The sequence below is a fragment of the Ovis canadensis genome, chromosome 3, assembly GCF_042477335.2.
Source record: "Ovis canadensis isolate MfBH-ARS-UI-01 breed Bighorn chromosome 3, ARS-UI_OviCan_v2, whole genome shotgun sequence".
NCBI lineage: Eukaryota > Metazoa > Chordata > Mammalia > Artiodactyla > Bovidae > Ovis > Ovis canadensis.
Window position 1 is genome coordinate 154,606,988 of NC_091247.1, and position 19,616 is coordinate 154,626,603.

Sequence of the window (19,616 nt, forward strand, 5' to 3'; positions counted from 1 at the left end):
CACCGACTCAATGGACATGAGTTTGAGCAAGCTCTCGGAGATGATGAAGGACAGGGAAGTCTGGCGTTCTGCAGTCCGTGGGGTTGCAAAGAGTCAGACTGAGTGACTGAGCCCCACAACACAGCAAATTGTTAGCATTGCACTTCTCAGGTGGTGCTAGTGGTAAAGAACCCACCTGCCAATGAAGGAGACGTGAGACATAAGGGATCGCAGGTTCAGTCCCTTGATTGGGAAGATACCTTGGAGGAGGGCATAGCAAACCACTCCAGTATTCTTGCCTGGAGAATCCCAAGAGCAGAGGAGCCTAGCAGGCTACAGTCCATAGGGTCACAAAGAGTCAGACATGACTGAAGTGACTTAACATACACACATTATTAGCATTATATGAGACAGTGGAAAAATACAACTTTCTAGTCAGTACCAAGAACACTTGTATTGCTCCTGAGCCCTTGGTTGGCTTTTATCATTTAAATACTGTGAATCATATTTCCCTCTTTCCCTTGACAGCTGGAAAGCAGAGAGCCAAATTTGTGGTCCACCTCTAGCAAATAGAACTTTATTGAGTGCCTTATTTATTTTGTGAACTAACCTCATTCTTGGCTGGATGTTTACTTTTCTTTACTTGTTTTCTAATTCAATTTCCTCATTTCCTTAGTTTTTATTCAATTTTATTTTGTGATATTTGTGTTTTTGTAAGCTGCCACAAATCCTTTGTGTAATATATTTTCTCTAAACAAATAGTCACTACAAGGAAATAGCCAATCAGTATGGACAAGTTGAGTCTGAATGTTACATGTTCTCCCTTATAGGGAGAATTTGTCTAACCCTTGGGTTTGAAAATATAAGGAAATATAATTTATGTTAAAAATTACAATGTGCATAATGGTCTGTTTGGCTCACTGCTCAGCAGACCCTTAGCCTCAGCCTAATCCAATGTCATGGGCCAATATTCATTCTTATCGTGAGTGGTTTGAGCCAGTAGGAACACAATGGTTTTCTTTTTTGTTTTTTTAACTTTTCATTTTATACTAGAATGTAGTTAATTAACAATGTTGTGTTTATTTTTAAGATGTCAAACAAAGTGATTCAGTTATATATATACATGTATCTAGTCTTTTTCACATTCTTTCCCCATTTAGGTTGTTACATAATACTGAGCAGAGTTCCCTGGGCTATACTGTACATCCTTGTTGGTTATCCATTTTAAATCTAGCATAACAGGTGTACATGTCAATCCCAAACTCCCTAACTCTCCCTTCCTCCCTTAGGAGAGATGTCCTATGTTCACACGACTGTTCTGCCACTGACTGCCATTGAGATCTTGGGCAAGTCAATGAACATTTCTGAGTCTCTGATTTTTCATTTTAATGGGAGTTTTAATATGTGACCTGGCTACCTTCTTCGGCTCTTTTCCAGGACCAGTGAATGTATTGTGTAAAGCATAACACATTGCCGTAATGTCTGCTGTGGCAGTCATGGTGATGAGAGTGATGGAATGATGATAATCAGTAGGTTGTCAGTTCTGTTGCTGATCTACTCTGATCTTGGGGTAAAACCTCAGTACTGCAATGAGCTTCTTGCCTTGCTATACAAACCTAGAAGGTATCCCTCACACAGTAGTTTAAGCCAACAGCATCACCCAAAGCTGTGCATCACACAGCCCACACAGCCACATGTGGTCACCCTGACTAAAGCCCTCCTCAACTTCCATTGCTAATTACCTAAGTTCTTAACATCATCTTCCTTCCCTGAGTATCTGCTTGTTCAGTCAACCGGTACTTCAGTTCCTCTGAGCCTGGAAACCTGTCGTATTACTACGTTTGTCTTTCAGCTCCAATCTCACAGCTAGCCCACACCTCTTTCCTGCTGGTAGCTTTTCATGTTGCCGTGGGCCATGTCTTATGAAACTCCCACCTTCTATTCTTATCTACAGAAAGCCTCACCATCTTTTCCGTCAGCCAGAATGTGCTAACACCTGCTCCACGTTCACCTCTCATCACCTGCTCCCAGATGCAGTGACTTCTTTTTGCCTAGAATTCTCTGAAGAAAATAATGTTTTAATTGCCTTCAGGATCTTAACATTTGCTGTATTGTCAGTAGTTTCTGTTACAGAAAAAAAATTTTTAAAGGTGTTATGAATCCAAATGAAGAATAATTTATTGACAAATTAATAATTTATTAATAACCTTATAATTTATTCCCAATTTATTAGGGAAGATCAGGTAGTAAGGACTCCATACATATAAACACATACTCTACATAATTGAAAGTTACCTTTATAATTATTAAGATTGTGAATTTTTAAAATTTATATTATGCATTTCTCTATTTTTAATGGGTATATAGTGCTTTTAATTACTTTTTGAAAAACTAGGTCATACTCTACAATTTGCTTTTCTTAATAGTAGCAGGTCATAGATATACCTCAAAGCCTTCAGATATAAATTTGACTAATTAGAATAAATATTCTAACTAGAAGAAAAATTCTAAATAATTCTAAAGTTTGAAGGTTGCATCTACCATATTTTCTTAAACTATGCCTCAGATTCAGTGTACAACCAGTTGTTCTTTATATGTTCTGTATTTGCTACAGCAAAACTGCTGCAATAAATGTCTTTAATATACACTCAGAGAAAAATGAATACATAATATGTATGTGTGTATATAATATATTTATTATAATATGTATATAATACATGTGTGCTTATATATATAGTATGTATTTAAATATATTTTGTTCATTTATATATATATGAGATTTTCAAAAGAGAGATTGTTTGCTACAAGAGTATTTTAGTTAATATATTATCAAATTATTATTTTCTGAATAATTGTAGCAATTTACCCTCTGACTAGTAATGTATCTGACTGATTCAAAATCTCTCTGGTAGCAGTTGGTTGCTGATTTTTTTTAATTTTTGCTGACCGGTAGGGGAAAGAATTGCACCTCATGGCTGCTTTGCTTACATTAGCGTTTCCATGACAGTGTAAAATATTGAGTGTCTCTCATGTGTATTGATTATTTGGATTGCCTCTCATGCAATTGCTTATTTGTAACTTGTGTATCAAGTTAATTATCTTTTTCTTAACAATTTGTAGAAGCTCTGTGTATTGGGATATAATCCCTTTGTCTGCCATATGGGTTGCACAGATTTCCTTCTAGACTCTCATTTTTCTTTTTTATGATGTCTTTTGCTGTACAAATTTTTAATTGTTTTGCGCTCAAACATTTATGTTGGCCTTCTTTAAAAAGTAACTTTCTTGTGGCTTTCTCTTTTCCACTTAACAATATATCATGGTCATTTTTACAAGGCAGGTTTAATTTGTTCATTTATCTTTCCCTAGTTTCTTTGTATGGGATAAGCTTATGCACGCATAAGGAAGGGCTTCCCTGGTGGCTCAGAGGTTAAAGCGTCTGCCTGAGAAATCATTTCATTTTTTATTGTAATAATTCTTATTTAGTATTTTTTCTGTCTTCCTTCCCCTCTCCTCCTTCTTTTCTCCCACTTCATCTCCTGTTGAACCCTCTTATTCTTCTGGTTATTCATACTAAGAACTTAGTGGGTGTCCTCTTATTTATTTTTTATACTTATAGAGTTCACACACACGTACATAGGCATGCACATACACAGTCACACACATATATGTACATATAGACATATACCTATGTTGAAATTTTTGTCATTTTATGTTCCATAAAAATGGCATAATGTTATAAATATTTCTTTGCTCTCTTTCCCCTTCTTTCCCACTGATAACTCATGAAAAACTTTTGTACTCCATGGCCATACTACTTCATGATGTGGTTATACCATAATTTATTCAGTGCTTCCTCTATTCACAGTAATTCACATTGTTCCACCTTTATTTTTGGCCCTGTGGATAATGTTAGAAAAAGATCTTTGTACATATGCTTCTACACGCTAGCCCTTTTATTTCTACAGACTAGATTCCCAAAAGTGATATTGCCAGGCTGAAGTACTATATAGCAAGATTTGTTTCCCAAAAGACAATAGTAATTTGCATTTCTACCCATAAGTACACAAGTACCACCTTTCATCCTTGTCACCAACAATGTTATCAGTCTTAATTATTGTGAATGACAGGTATAAATTTATATCTCATTATTACTTCTGGTTTCTTAAAGAAGCTATCAAGTATAACCTGCCCTTTCTGGATGACTCCAGGTCCTTTGACTTCCTTGATTACATGGTGTGGTATGTTAGCTTTGTGAGTTTCCTGATTCCTCTCTGAATGTCTCAGTCACTGCCTGTGCCTGCTTCTAGGGCTCATGGCTCCACCCCACCTACTGGGTTTTCTCTGATATGTTTGAAAAGTTTAATTTTAAAACCAGAAGCATATTTGCCCATAATATTTAAACATCAGTCAATAAACTCTCAGTGAAGACCCAAAGAATACCATTTATGAATTTAGTCTGATAACTTCATAATCATTCAATTCTTAAGAAAAATTTATTTTCCAAAAAGTTAGTTAATAAGGGCCAATTAAAAAGCTTGGATTCCATGATTTAAAATTGTTGGACACCATTGTCAGTCTGCTTAGAGTATTAATAAACTCAGAACCTGCTTATCACATAGCAAGAAAAATGTATAACCTCAGGTCACCAGCTTAGAAAAGAGTGATCACCTCCATCATGACGTACTGGCAGCTTCTTTAATGACAAATTCTGTTTGTCACTCACTCTTCCTGCATCCTGCCACTGCATCACTGAAATTTATGGACTCTGGTCTTTATATGTTCTGAATGTTCCTGTCTGGGAACATGTATTTTCTTTCCTATCATGTCCCTGGAATAGTCTCCTGGTAAAATTGTAGCCTAGATAAATGACCACAGTGGAAGATAGCAAAGGTGGCTCACAAAAGGAGAGAGAAGCCATGCTGGGTGTGTTCCTATACACACAATAGTCTCCTATGGAATGGAGTCTTTGTCAAAAGATTCCAAGTATTTTGGTTCCATAGGTTCATGCATAGTTAGAAAATCCTTCAGCTATCTTAAAGACTTTTCTTTTTTTCATTGATCATTTCAATTCTTTTTGCTTTGATTTTAGAGTCAACAAAACTGACTTCTGTTCAAGACTAGGCCTCTCATCCAGCTTAACTACAGGATGAGATTACTCCAAAGAAAATGGTTTTAAGAATTCTAGTTCCCAAGAAATTTATTAAAAAAAAAAAAAAACGATTCTGGTTCCTATGCAATCAGCAATCACTTCTCTTTGTAAATGAAATCACTAGACACCCAGCTGTCCCAGGCTTCTTGATTGGCATGCGTTTGCTCATGGTTCCATCACATCTAGGCACTTAGCAAGAGGGAGTAAAATCTCGAGTAAAATCTCTGCCACAAGTGGGCAGCCTGATCAGTTTACCACCCAGTGAAGTCTGAGTTGTTTCAACCACTTGATCTTTAAATTTATACAAGTACTAGTAGAGGAAGTAGTCTTACACACCACCTACCTGTCTAACACACTTATTTTGCAGATAGTTCAGAAATATAAGATGTCTTGCTGGAGACTTAAAGCTTATCAAGGACTAAAGCATCTTGAGCCAGATCATCTGAATCTCAATTTCTTTCATGAAAAATTATGATATTAATGTCTGTTCTGTTTCCTTCACAAGGATTTTGGTGATGAACAAATGAATCAATGTGTATGAAAACATTTTGAAATAATTGTGTTATGCACAAATGTCAGATATCAAAAATTGTTTTATTTTTATTTTTTATTGATTTATTTTTTGGCCACATCATGTGGCATGTGGGATCTTCATTTCTTGACCAGGGATCAAACTCACATCTCCTGCAGTGAAAGCAGAGTCTTAACCACTGGATTGCCAGGAAGATTCCCACAAAATTGTTTTAAAGATGAGTGCTGAATTCCTTGTAGTAAGAATTTCTGGATGGATTATAATAGCCACCATTTATTGAGATGCTATCTATGAACGGGCCCTCTCCCAAACTTATTTTGAGATTTTTATTGTCACACCTCTAGGGCTCCCCAGGTTGTGCGTAAAGAATCTGCCTACCAATGTAGGACAAGCAAGAGACACAGGTTCAGTCCCTAGGTTGGGAAGATCCCCTGGGGTAGCAGTATACTTGCCTGGAAAATTCCAAGGGCAGAGGAGCCTGGCAGGCTACAGTTCACTGGGGTGCAAAGAATTGGACACGAATGAAACCCCCTTCCCCCTACACACACATTGTCACACCTCTACCCTTGCCCAAAAGGAATGGGATAGTTGATTTGTTAAACATCAGGATGTTTCTGCAATCATTTTTTCTGAAAGACATTTAAGATGGGCAATATTTCGTGGAAAAAAGAGTCAGATTCAGGCAGATCTTTTCCAGTGTCTATGCACTGAACCCACCCGTCTTCATGAAGCCTATTTTATGTGTCACTATATGAGCTTCTATAGAAATAAGGGTAAATATTTTACAAACATGAAATAAAAATGTTTATGTCTGAATGTAAAGTTTTACTTATACCCACATTTTAAATAACCTTAAAAAAATAAATCTAACTTAAAAAAATTTAAATATCACTCCAGTCAATTCTGTTTATGGTCCTTATGAAACAGCTGTTGCTGCTGCTGCTGCTGCTGCTAAGTGGCTTCAGTCGTGTCCGACTCTGTGCGACCCCATAGATGGCAGCCCACCAGGCTCCCATGTCCCTGGGATTCTCCAGGCAAGAACACTGGAGTGGGTTGCCATTTCCTTCTCCAATGCATGAAAGTGAAAAGTGAAACTGAAGTCGCTCAGTCATGTCCGACTCCCATGGACTGCAGCCTACCAGGCTCCTCCATCTATGGGGTTTTCCAGGCAAGAGTACTGGAGTGGGTTGTAGCTATATGAATTCAAATGTTTAAAAAATCAGATTATTCAATTTATATCCATTGATTTTTGTTCAGAAATATGAAGTCTATGTTTTCAAAAATAAGTTCAAAAGTACCACTCTGAAAGCTCTGCTGTCACGTCTCTGAACTCTTTCAGGCTTCTCTACTGACCATTATTATTGTCTTTATGAATGAAGCCAAGGTGGTGATAGAAGGTGATAAAATAATCCCTGCTCCAAAATATATACACTAGCATCTACACAGTCTACACTTCCACCAGTAGAAAAAAAATTTCTCAAATAACGGCACTGAATTCCCAGGATATCTGGGGTGAATAGAGTCTTGATATTTTAGCAATACCTAGATACTGAGATATTCCCCATATACATTTTCTAGACAGCACCACCAAATAATGTATTTATGCAGCATGCCTTTTTGATCCTGACTTGATGTATACTATTGTACATGTGGGGCTGTGGATTCCCAGCCTTGTCCTCAAGGAATCAGTGAAGCTTCAGATACATAATCTTGTCCACAAGAGAGTGACCTAGGCTTGGAATATTCTTGTGTTGTTGTTCAATGACTCACTCATGTCTGACTCTTTGTGACCCCATGCACTGCATCATGGTTAGGCTAAAATGGGCCTTTGGCCGGGGAGGTCTGAGGAATCAGAATGGGAAGTACAGGGTGTGGACACCTCAGAGGAGTGATGGTGATTTGTTGTAGGGGTGGCTCTGAAAACAAATAGCTTCCATAGCCTTCTTTTCCTTTAGACTGAGTTTGTTACTGTTGACTTTTTCAGCAAACATCCCTTAGCCACAGGGGGCACATGCTCCAAGTCTGTGAACTGAAGCCAGCCTACAGAGGAGTCTGTTGGTTCCAGGGTTTTGATGGAAACCCCAGGGCAGAGCTTTCAAGCAGGACTTGCTGCTCAGTCTGCACTGAATCCTACAGATGGCAGGTCCCTCATCCTTAACACCTTGGGTTTCCTGCTTGACTTCTAAAATCTTTTGGGTTTGTAACATTGATTTTAGATTTTCAGATCTACTGAACCTCTGTATCCCAAGTGTTGGTTGTATTTTTAATCTGTTCCAAAATTTGTTCATGTCCTTTACCTGCTTTTTTTCAACATCAAATCTGTGAGTGCACCCTGCTTTACATATCCTCTGCTCAGTTAATGCAATAAAACTGTGAAAACCTTGCTGGAAATGTCACTGTGAATCTTTGCGAAGCCTGAAGGCTGCTGAATGCCATAAGCATGTAGTCTGAAGCTGCAATAATTAAATCCTTTTTTAACAGGTGCTCGTAACACACTGCGGAGAAGGCAATGGCACTCCACTCCAGTACTCTTGCCTGGAAAATCCCATGGACGGAGGAGCCTGGTGGGCTGCAGCCCATGGGGTCGTTAAGAGTCGGACACGACTGAGTGACTTCAGTTTCACTTTTCACTTTCATGCATTGGAGAAGGAAATAGCAACCCACTCCAGTGTTCTTGCCTGGAGAATCCCAGGGACGGGGGAGCCTGGTGGGCTGCCTTCTATGGGGTCGCACAGAGTCGGACACAACTGAAGCGACTAAGCAGCAGCAGCAGCAGCAGCAGTAACACACTGTGTGTATTGGACATGATCGTTGTCAGGATGGCTTAAGGACAGTGGACTTTTCTAGAAGTTTCTCATGCTTCTAATATTCTAGTGACAGGAGGTTGCACTATAAATGTACTATGTTCACAGTGATAGCAGTATCTGTAATCCCTGTTTGAGAGAATAGAGTATGAAGACCAGAATTAAAGGTTTTTTTGTTGTTTCTATTGAGCTGCTAGTTCACTAAGGATATGTAGAAAACTCAACGTTGTGATCATGGTGAATCTAGAGAATATAGGGTAACAATGAAGGAATAACCATGTATTGGGCTCCCACTATTCATAAGGTCGTGGTAGAGGCTTTTCATCCCTCTAGTTCCTAAATCTGTGTCATATTATTATTCTCATTTTACAGATAATGACATCGAGGCTCACAGAAGTTGTCACACAGAACGTATCTCGTTTGACTTTTAAAGATAGTGTTCTTTCCACCATGTGGCTCTGGGTTTCCTCTCATCTGTGGGCTTTGGGAAAGGTCTGATCAGGATTGGAGATGACTGGTAACTATCTTCCTTGGGCTCTAGCAAGAGAATTATTTGTGCAAGGAAAATCAAGGGCTTTCTAATAGATAGTAGGTTCCCTTGGTGCTAGGAAGCTCTGAAATTCATGGCCTGGATCTGTGAAAAATTCTGTCTCTAACTCTCCCACAGCATTCTCTTTGGTCCAGAAGAGACTGCCTGACTCCTTGGAAAGTTCCATGTTGCTGTATTAGCTGCCTACAGGTGTGCAATAAATCGCCAAAAACATAGTGGCTTAGAACAACACTCTTGTATTATCATATAATTCTGGAGGTCAGAAGTCTAAAATCAGTCTTACTGGGATAAAGTCAAGGAGTCTACAGGGCTGGTTCCTTCTAGAGGAGTCTCTAGAGGAGAAATAGTTCCTAGCCTTTTGCAGCTTCTAGTGGCCTCTTGCATTCCTTGACTGATGACCTTCTTCTGGCAATGGCACCTTTCTGACCCAGCCATCCTTCACTTTCCTGCCTGTCTCTCGTAGAACTCTTGTGATTACACTGATCTCATCTGGAAAATCCAGAATAATTTCCCATCTCAAAATATTCTACTTAATCATATCTGCAAATAACCTTTTGCTTTGTAAAGTCACATTCATAGGATGAAGATGTTGGCATCACCGGGGGTCCATTATTCAGCATACCACAGCCGCTGTTCCTGGTGATTGCTCCACTGGTAATGATATCCCACTTTGGACAGCTCAGGACTGCCCCAGCATCTCGCAAGACACAGAATTCAGAGTTGCCTTCGTGCATACCTCCTCAAGGCAAGAGTGTGAGTGGCAAAGCCAATTTGGGCTTCTTGCTGTCAAACAGGACTTGCAATTTGGTATCCTCAATCTGGATGCAGCTAGTAGATAAATTTTGAATGTGCATTTTTTTCTTAAGTTGGATGTTCTCTACAAAAATTGGCATTTTGAGTATTTAAAAATTGGGAGATCTGGCATCACAGTGCCCTGTTTTCAAATGGCTGCATAATGGCTTCCAGTTTTCCACTTTAGACAGAGTAGGTCTCTCCCATTCATCTTAGTCCCTGTCACTGTCTGATCATGAATTACACTGGCCTTTTCACTCATTTATTTTAACCACTTGGACTGTGCAGTTTGAGTATCTGAATGTACAATAACGATTCTCAAACCACAGCATTAACATGCATATCAGAGAACTTCTGTTCAGTCATTTAGGGCAGGGAAGTAACTTTATTTGTACTAGAACACTTGGTGTTAATCCCTGGGTATCCATGCAAGGTAGAGAACGATCTTGTCCTACAGCAGCATCCTGACATTTGCAGATTGGTTGGATCCTCCCTTTGGATGTTTATTTTTTCAGCCTAACATGAACACCTGGGCCAAGCATTCCCAATCATCAGTTTAATATTTCCATTTCACTGGAGGCAAAATTTTCTACCTGTTACTGGGAAAAGTAACCCTCCTTTTCTTCTTCCTAAGACTGTTTCAATAGTATATCAGTTTCTTAAAATTTAGAATTTAGTTTATTCCACAAAAAGACAGTCATTCTCTTTATGTCCACAGTCTCAGAGAGTGGCTGGTGTATAATAAGTGATTTATAAATATTTACTGAATGGATGAATAAATGATGATAATGAGTGACATTGGTAATGATAGCTAACATTTATGTGAACTTAGTTATGAATGAATGTTGTATCTTTAAATGAGTTAGCAATTGTAGTCCTGATAGAGACAAGTTCATGCCCTCCCACAAGCCCTGGAAAAGCTACCTTATTTATCATATGATGCTCTGTTCCTGGCTACAGATGATGGGACCACAGAAAGATTTCTAAGCCAAGGATTCCCTATCCTTAACCTGACCGGGAACCTATGACATGGCCAATTGCAAAGAGCATTCCCAAGAAATCAACCTAGCCCTCTAGGGTGTTTTTGTTTTGAGAACTCAAATCAAGAGAAACAGTCTCTCTACAGTTGGCAGCAGATGGTGGAGCAAATGGATCATACTGGGATTAGGGACAGACTCCCAGTCAGGCTACATGCAAGATGATTAGGCAGAAATAATGCAGCCACTGAGAGATGGAGGAGAACCTCAGTGCCTGATTTTCCAGCTCCCAGTTAACATTTTACTGAGGCTTGGCTATTTTGGGAGGGCTCTGAAATTACCTGTTGTACCCTTACAACTTTGCTTCATCTGTCTTTAACTCAGAGAGACTATCATTAAAACACTTGCCCAGAACGTTGCCTTAGTCTGGGATCCTAGCATGACAGCAGAATTTAATGAAGGAGGGATTGTCGAATAGCGTGTGGCCAAAGTGAAGAACCAAGAATTCTGCCAGCGTCAGGTGCTACAAACTCCCAGTGAGCAGAACTGGGACTCAACAGTTTTTAGTGTTGAATGTTTTTCAATATGTGAATGTGCTTGAATCCTTCCATTCTAAATGGGGAAAAAAAAAATAAGAAAAACACCCGGAGGTACTTCACCCTATTATAAACCAAAAATAAATGATAGCAATTGGTTCATTAGATTCATTGGACTGAAAATGATGTCAAATAAAAAGAAACTGTTAATATTTAATTGGGCATTTTAGGAATCAGCTTGCTAAATTTGTAAAGATTGCATTCTTGGTTTTTTAATATGCTTCCTGGAATAACTACCTTCAGAGTGGGTATAATCTTTATGCAATTGCCTTGGCATTAAATTTTTACGAATTAAAAAACATGCTCGGGGATTAAAGTAGAATAATAGATGTAACATTACATGAAAGTAGGACTCTCATAAATCATTTATGACTTCCCTGCTCATCAGGACTTGACTTTTTGAATCTTAATTGAAAACTGGCATGGATTTATTGTTGAAAAAAAGTAAATTGGTAATTCTGATAGCAGACAACTTTTATTAGGGAGTTAATTAATTTTAGGAGGCTGAGAGCCTGGTTTTTTAAGCATACACAGTCATGTTGAGTCGTGGGGTTTTATTTAATTATAGTCATCTTCTGGTCAGTGCACGTTGTTTATCTTTTATTTTCATTCTGATCAATGCTAGTAAGATACAGTATAAGCTATTGTGAGCTATAATTGTATAGCAAAACAAAAATATAGTGTTAGGCCCCAAGTAGTCTTAGATGAGCACATGTGCTCAGTTGTGTCCAGCTCTTTGTGACCCCATGGACTGTAGCCTGCCAGCTCCCCTTTTCATGGAGTTTTCTGGGCAAGAATACTGGAGTGGGTTGCCATTTCATGCCCCAGGGGATCTTCCCGACCCAAGGATTGAACCCATATCTCTTCCATCTCCTACATTGGCAGGCAGATTCTTTACCCCTAGTGCCACCTGGGAAGCCCAGACCCCAAGTAGGGCATAGGTCAATTGGTTGACAAAAACACATATCCTGTAGCAGTCTCCACGCGAGACCGGTCCTCATGCCATCATGTTTCTATCTTCCTTTTATGTTTACTTACTCATCAATTGCTGCAATAAAGTTGAACATTTTTTAGATCCCAAATGAGATACTATTATAAAAGATCAATTAATTGATTTTTTAGAAAGAAAAGATCAATTAATTGCTCTTTTAATTGATTAATTAAAATTAATTTTATTAAGAAATAATAAAATTCTTTGATAAATAAAGCAACAGATAGACTGGCTGGTATACTTTATTATTCTGAAGTTGATTATATAATTTCTTTAGTTTTTACCCTTTGAATTCCCTAACCATCTTCATTCCCTTCTTTAATACAAATGATTATTCTACTAGTTATTGCGCACCGAACAGCACTAGTTGTAATACCTGTACATCTGTACAAAAGGCAGCACTCTCTTCATTTTACAGATGAAGAAACTGAGGCTTCTGTATGTCACCAAAACGTAACTTTTCCAGGGCTGCGAAGTTCTGAAAAAGACTGCTTTTTAAGTAAGCCCTGGAGAGTTTTCAAGCACTTATAAATTTTTGCACACTGCTTCACCTCTCCCACGGGGACTGTGGACAATCGCCCTACTTTCTCCATCACTAAACGTGAACTTTGTCATGCTGACTGGATTGGTGTGGGAAAGAAAGGTCTGATCATGAGCAATCCTGATTTATTTGCCTTGTGCCCCCACCCCCTATTCTGAATTTAAGTTTACATCCTGGTTTTGAAATCCAAATTTTGTTCCTTAAGAACTAGATTTGGAAGGCAGTAGCCAATTAAAGTCATCTGTTTATGGGCACAGTGATGTGTTTGGAGTTCTTGTACAATGAAAGAGATTGATGGCCCTTCAACAGGATCATAACTCCTGTAGGCAGAGAACCATAATTTGCTTACCCAACCCCAGACTAAACAAAGGTCTCTGTGTGACCTAAAGGGGTACAGTGTAACCCAGAACACAGCCCAGACTGAGATCAATCCCAGCCATTCCACAAGGCCTTGGGAGATCTGCATGGATGCCATTGGAATTCAATCTCCACAAGGATATTTGGAGCAGAGCAGCCCAGCCTTATGGTTTTATAGATTTCATAACCTGACTGATGACCTCTATAAAAGCTTATCCTATTTTCCATTTGCCGGGCAGTTTCTCAAGTTCAACTTTAAAGACACCATATGAAAACATTTGGGAATTTCAAAATTAAATACTTATCAATTCTAGGAATGGGAAAGACCACATGTGAAAATAATTGTACAGAAACCCATGGCAAGGAATTGGTTAACAGTAATGTTAACAAATACCCTTAGAGACTCTGCTGTGAGATTTCTTTCAGTCTTTCTTTCTAGCTGGCATTTTCTCCTCATGTGGATATCTCACCTTTCATTTCCTACTTGGCCAAGAGGAGCTTCTTGTATGGAACTTTCTTAGTTTGCTATAGTCTTGCCCTAAATCCTACCACATCTGAGTCTCATTTGTTCAATGAATATTTATAAAACATTTTTATGTGCCACGATGAATACACTGACCCCTCCCGTCCCATCTTGTCCCCTTGAAAGTAGGAAATAAATCTCTCCTGTGAAAGGTACTCTTCCTCTCCAGGAGATAGAAATATTTTCTTATCACCAGACAGATAGAGAGTTCAAGGTCCAGAAGGCTGTGTGAATGAACTTCACTTAGATTCTTCATTAAGGAGTACCCAAGCCTAAGTTTCTTTATCTTGTCAGTTCTTGACAAATGTATTATTTCTTTGTCTTAAAGGTATAAAAGCTGCCTGCCTTGGCCATTTCTCTGTGTTCATATTTCTACATATGAAATTAAAGTGTGATTTTTCTCCTCCTAATCTGCCTTATGGCAATTTAATCACTAAACTAGCCAGAAGAACCTAGAGGGGTAGAGGAAACATTTTTCCCAACAAGGTTCTAATACAGAAAGGAAAGCAATCATGAGCGATGAAGAGATTAAGACTGAATCAAGAGAAAGGGGCTAGTGCAGCATTTCTGAGAAGCCAGCGCTCTTGGCAGAGGGTTTGTTCCTCTGCAGAAGAAAGAACCAGAGAAGGCGATGGCACCCCACTCCAGTACTGTTGCCTGGAAAATCCCATGGATGGAGGAGCCTGGTAGGCTGCAGTCCATGGGGTCTCGAAGGTTGGGCCTGACTGAATGACTTCACTTTCACTTTTCACTTTCACGCACTGGAGAAGGAAATGGCAACCCACTCCAGTGTTCTTTCCTGGAGAATCCCAGGGACGGTGGAACCTGGTGGGCTGCTGTCTATGGCGTCGCACAGAGTCGGACACGACTGAGGCAGCGTAACAGCATCAGCAGAAGAAAGAACATGATTTTAATTAGAACCACTATAAAAGACGAAGGAGAGCCCACAATGGGCGATAGGGCACCAGTCTGGTAGGATAGTGGGATTCTAGGTGAGTTCTGTCTGATTTAATATCACTGATGAGAAGAGAACTTTTGAGAACAATAAAAGAATTTTAGAAATAGTATTTGTGGAAAATTGGAGTGAGAATTAACTAGGAAACTAGAGTAAAAGCACAGAGCAGTTTGTAGGACCACCCCTGTGAAATGAGAGAGGGTAATAAGGCAGGGTTGGCTAAGAAGAGCCTCAGACTGAAGTGCAACTCTGAGAAAGGCTCAGCCAGGCTGATGGGGAATGAGCACCCATAGAAAAGATTGTCTAGAGAGTCCTGTGTCGGGCAGGAAGGGCCTGGCTTTTTTGCTCCTGCTGAGCCCGGTGGTTGACTGGAGTGGTAAGGCCAGAAAATAACCTTTGCATGAACCTCTGGTGAAAGCACAGCAGCTGGAGACGGTCAGCAGCAGGTTTTCTCTTGAAGGGAGATCTGAGTAGCACGCTCCGCAGCTGCCGTGACGTGGTAAATGCCACCAACGTCCGGCTCCTTCTGGCTCCTCTTCTGTGCCCCACAGGCTTTTATCTAGCAGCCTATTGTCAAAAAACAGTGGTCTTGCTTTCTAGGTTTTGCGTAGATTTTTTCCCTGTCTCCCTAATTTAAGTCTTATCAACTTAACTACACTTTTATGTGTTCCCAAACTTCTGGTGACTCAGACGGAAAAGAATCTGCCTGCAATGCGGGAGACATGGGCTCGATCCCTGGGTTGGGAAGATCCCCTGGAGGAGGGCATGGCAACACACTCCAGTATTCTTGCTGGGAGAATCCAGCGGACAGAGAATCCTGGTGGGCTATCGTCCACAGGCTTGCAAAGAGTCAGACACGACTGAGGCAACTTAATACACACACATATCTCTATTCGATATCATTTTCACTCAAGATGTGTGGGTGTGTATGTGTGTGTTCAGTCACTCAGTCAGGATAGAGTTTCAGTAGAAAGGTAAAAAATCTGGGAGATGGATGATGGTGAGAGTTGCTCGACAATATATCTGTACATAGAGCCACTGGAAATGTACAGTTTGTTTAGTCACTGAGTTATGTCTGACTCTTTTGTGACCCCATGGACTGCAGCCCACCAGGCTCCTCTGTCCATGGGGTTTCCAGTGCAAGAATACTGGAGTGGGTTGCCATTTCCTTCTCCAGGGGATCTTCCTGACCCAGAAATCAAACCTGCAACTCCTGTGTTAGCAGGGCAGATTCTTTACCACTGTGCTACCTAGGGAAAGCCAAGATATCAAATACCTATTTGTTAATGGCTTTCCAAATGTATATCTCCACAACAGATTCTTCTCTACAGCCCCAGAATGAACCACCACTTACAATTATTTGGTCATTCGACTCCTTCATCGAAATCTCCCTTCAGATGTTACACAAGTACCTCAAAGGTAGTCAATCCCATGTATTTCTAAATTCATATCCCTTGTATTTCCCCCATTTTCCTGATTATTATTCCCTGTTTTGGTAAAAAGAAAAAAAATCCACTCAGTTGCCCAAAACATAACTACAGAATGACAGTAGATTCTTTCTCTCTCCTCCCCACCTTGCTTGCCGACTCCATCTCACATTGAACACCAGCTCTAAGTAATTCTAATCCATATACGCTTTGCCACCCTAACTGCAATTTTAACAGTTAAGGACTTATAATTTCCTGCTCATTTAGAGCTATAACCTTCAAACTGGCATTCCTGACTTCAGATGTGATCTCTGTTATTGCTCAAGAGATTATTCTCATGGGCAATCTGTTCATACTACTCGAAAGTCTTCAGGAGTTCACCATTAAATACTGCTTATATACCACATTCAGTCTTCCACCATTTCGGCTCTGAAAATGTATCCAGTTCCATCTCCTCTAAGTCTCACATTCCTGTGCTCTGCTTGAACTGAACTACTCATGGGGAGAAGCCACCACGCTCCTTCTTACCTGCCCTTTTGTATACATGGCTGCATCTACCAGCCTGGAAAATGCCTTCTCACTCCTCATACCCCAGATGGCCTTTCTCTGTGCTCCTGCTCTTTCTTTCACGCACCTTCACTGTAGCGTTTGCAATTGGCCTGCCACTGTTGGCAAAGCCAGCAACGGCTGTCTCCTCACCATAAATGACACTAATTACATGCAAAGGTTACATCTTTTAATCAATATATTCCCAGAGCCTGGGCCTTTAAGTGACTCATGATACTTGAGTTTCAATGAGCGCATGAATATGAATGAATTCAAAGAACTGAGTCTTGAAAATAATTTTTTAAAAGTATGTCCTTTCCTAAATTGTTTTAAAATAGTTGCCTGAAGAGAAAAAAATATTGGGAGTGAAAAATACTGTGGGTTATGGATGAAATTTTTCCTCTTTTTTTGCTAAAGTACACAGATTTCATTCTATAACAAGCAACTTCAGAGGATTATCTCCAACTGCCTGTCATAGCTTCAGTTGTATCAAGTACTTCCAGTGCAAATAGGACACGGTGGTGTCTTAGAACACATTGTTATATGAAGGTTTCCAGAGGCAGTGCTTTCTTGTTGTTTAAATGGAATTTGGCCTGAAATCCTTAAAAAAAAAAAAAATACTATATTCATACAGTACTTAACAGTCGCCAAACCATTTTCACACCCTGATTTTACTTGATATTTAAAGTATCTCAATGAAGTAGTCAGGACAAAACTGATCATCTTTTTATAGATAACAGAAGCTCTGAGAGGCAATGAGGCTTACTCAAGACTGACCGTTAACTGGAGCTGGGATGCACGACTTCTGGTTGCTAAACCCATGTTCCTCCTCTCCAGCCTTGCAGCCTTCTTGGTGGTTTCTGTCTACAGAGCAGACAGAGCTGTGGGCTGTTAGTCACTCCCCAGATCAGTTTGCATTCCTACAGTGTTTCTCATGGCCCCAAGGTTACCAGTCACTGTCGACTGTGGATGTTATAGAAGTTACTTCATTTCAAAAGTGCTTTTGCTCAACAGCTTCCCCAGCTGCCCTAGTTAAGGTTGGCACTGCCAGCTCGAGTTACACTAGCAAACCTTCTACTGATATTACATAATGATTATTGCTCTTGGGTTAGTGTCTAAGCTGCAGTCCTACATTTGATGGTTTTATAGTTTCATCTTCCTGAATGTAAAAACAATCATCACAACAATTTTTTTTTTTTAAGTTTAAACTGAAATCCTTTAATTCTGCAGAGGGCTAGAATACTTTTTGTAGCCCTCGTGGAAGAATTTCTTAGCCCACATTTCTCTATACAAGGCCAAGTTTAACAGCAGATGTGCTTTGTTTGGATTTTACAGTGCTTTAAAACACAGTTAGAATTTGGAAGACTTTAGGTAGAGTATATACCCTTCAGTTTTTCCCTGGGCCCCCATCCTAAGTCCTTTATTTTAAGTTTCTGGCCCCAGAACTAGTCTGAGTTTGCACCCCATCTGTATTAGTATACGTCGTGGTTTAAAAATAACAGCTAATATTTATGTACTGTATATCTATGCACTGCTTTTTTCAGTATTTTACAAATATTACTTTGTTTAATTTTCACAACAGACTCTTATAGTTGGAGGTGCTATCTCGCCATCTGCATTTTATAAATAAGAGGATGGACGCACCAAGAGTTAAGTAACTTGCCCAGTCATATAGTCATCAAGTGGCAGGGCTGAAATTCAGACCAGGCACTCTGGATCCAGAGGCGAGCGCTACACTCAAGTGCCCAGATACAATGTCAGATTTTGTATGATTCATAAAAGGAAACAGAAAACGAATCATCGGTTGGTAGTCCTTACCAAAGAAATGTGAGCTAAGGAGCTTGAATAAATGAGCTGAGAGTGCTTTGTCGGCATATGTAGCAGTGAGCATATGCTTGCTTCTGTGGACATGGAAGACTCTGAGGGTCTCGTGAAGATGCACCTACTACTTCAGTCAAAAAGATGTAAAGGGCACTTGGCACAGAGTAGACCCATGAAATTGAAATGCAGTGTATGCCCTTGTGCTACTCTGATTTTGTAAAATGTAGATTGCTAGATTACATTGGTAGGAGCAGCTGGTTTTGCTCTGCATTTTCCTTGTTAGTAATTCCACTTCTCTTTGCAAGCTTGTAATATCACTCAGTATCACACAGAGGTCGAATGAGATTCCTAAGAAATCCTTACCAGTCAAGCTGGGGAATTGTATGTAATCAAGGCAAGGGAAGGGGAGGATAAGTAATTCCTTCCCAATATATGGCTACAAAATAATTATCACTAATCACCAGTATGCAATTTTATTAATAGAATGTAAAAGAACAGAAATGATTCAGATGTTTCCGAGTTTTAAGATTTGATAGAACTCTTAACTCCAATAGTGATAGTAATGACATTTTAGCTATTGGAATTTTAGGGGTTTATTGTTGAATCACTCTGAAAATACAGAGATGGAGAGAGAGAGAGTGAGCACTATATTTTACTTTCTGATATACAAAGTGAAGGATAGAAACACTTGTAAACTTGCAATGTTATGCTTGTTATCATTCCCCCTTGTTGGTCTGTAGTAAACTTTGTTCATAAGCCTATGTGATCAATATGTTTCATATTTGGTAAGGGCATTGCTGGCTGACTTGACTTTGGTCCTATAGCAAGCCTGATAGCCAAGAACTGTCATGCTATGTTAGAAACAGAAGCCAGGGATAGGATAGAATGCCATCTTGTTCTGGGGTGAGCACAATGGGCGACAGAGTCCTATACAAGAAGCAAAAGCATAATTGGGTTTGGTGCTATGTCATAAGTCAGGTCAGACACCAAAACTGAGTAAAGGTAGGTGAGAAGCCCAGAGTGTCTGCTTAGTTGCCCAGTGATATCCAGCTCTTTGTGACCCTATGGACTGTAAC

At 39.6% G+C, this 19,616-nt stretch overlaps 1 protein-coding gene and 1 long non-coding RNA gene across 2 annotated transcripts in view; one reads left to right on the forward strand and one right to left on the reverse strand.

Moving 5' to 3' along the window:
- Positions 1 to 17,596, reverse strand: part of LOC138437393 (uncharacterized) — a 58,779-nt gene extending 41,183 nt beyond the window's left edge. Inside the window, exon 1 of the long non-coding RNA XR_011255935.1 lies at positions 17,497 to 17,596. This is a non-coding gene — a long non-coding RNA (uncharacterized lncRNA). The remainder of the gene's footprint in view (positions 1 to 17,496) is intronic.
- The window catches only part of PTPRR (protein tyrosine phosphatase receptor type R), a 278,629-nt gene that overhangs the window by 40,107 nt on the left and 218,906 nt on the right, over positions 1 to 19,616 (forward strand). The gene's annotated exons all lie outside the window — the stretch shown is intronic.